The following is a 1,327-nucleotide window of genomic DNA, read 5'->3' on the forward strand; positions in this document are numbered from 1 at the left end:
ATTACGAGTAGATACCAGTCAGATCCAGGTGAGCCACACCGAAAGGATTACACCGATGCTAGTTTCCAGTCAGACCCGGATGACCGAAAGGGTTACACCGAAAGGATCGCCGTCAAGAACATCCTGAAGTACTTGAGAAGGACTAAGGATGTATTCTTGGTATACGGTGGGTGGGAAGACAAGGTCGCTGTAAAGGGTTACACCGATGCTAGTTTCCAGTCAGACCCGGATGACTACAGATCTTACACCGAAAGGATCGCCGTCAAGAACATCCTGAAGTACTTGAGAAGGACTAAGGATGTATTCTTGGTATACGGTGGGTGGGAAGACAAGGTCGCTGTAAAGGGTTACACCGATGCTAGTTTCCAGTCAGACCCGGATGACTACAGATCGCAGTCTGGCTATGTTTTCTGCTTGAACGGAGGCGCTGTTAGCTGGAAGAGTTCCAAGCAAGCGACCGTTGCAGATTCTACTACAGAAGCTGAGTATATTGCAGCGTCAGACGCAGCAAAGGAAGTTGTTTGAATCAGAAAGTTTGTTGGTGACTTGGGTGTCATTCCTAGTGCTGATACCCCATTGCTCTGTATTGTGACAACAATGGAGCGATCACACAGGCGAAAGAACCCAGATCCCATCAACGATCCAAACATATACTCAGACGATTTCACCTTATCAGGGAGATCATAGACAGAGGAGACGTACACATTTGCAGAGTGTCGACAGATGACAACATTGCCGATCCGTTGACGAAACCTCTCCCTTCGTCGAAGCATGAGGGTCATGTTAGGGATATGTGCATTAGATGTTTAGCAGTCCATGATTAGAGCAAGTGGGAGATTGTTGGTTTAGTGCTCTATGATGTACTGTTTGCGACTTTACTTAGATACATTTGATGTATTGACACTTTCTATAGTTTATGGATGAGTGTTTGATTCATTACGTATTGTGCATGCTTTAATATGTTATGAAATCCATGTATTGTTATGAACAATACTAAACTCCCTAGTCATGTATCATTATGTGAATAATGATATACTAAGACTAGTATGATGTGTGATTGATGATCATATAGATGATCATAGGTATTGGATACGATCACAATCGTAGGTATTCGTTGGAGAACGGAATACTGGATTGAGTCACATGGACTAACATCATGACTTGAATCTCATATGGCGGTTCCATGATTGGATCCTAAGACCTGAAATAACTATGGAATTCAACATGAGGAGTTGCGTGCTTTGAATACGTCAAACATCCTGCATAATAGGAGGACTATAAAGGCGTGTATCAGGTACGAAACGAATCATGTGCTGGATTGTAGATA

Source organism: Tarenaya hassleriana, unplaced genomic scaffold, assembly GCF_000463585.1.
Source record: "Tarenaya hassleriana unplaced genomic scaffold, ASM46358v1 Cleome77, whole genome shotgun sequence".
Classification (NCBI taxonomy): domain Eukaryota; kingdom Viridiplantae; phylum Streptophyta; class Magnoliopsida; order Brassicales; family Cleomaceae; genus Tarenaya; species Tarenaya hassleriana.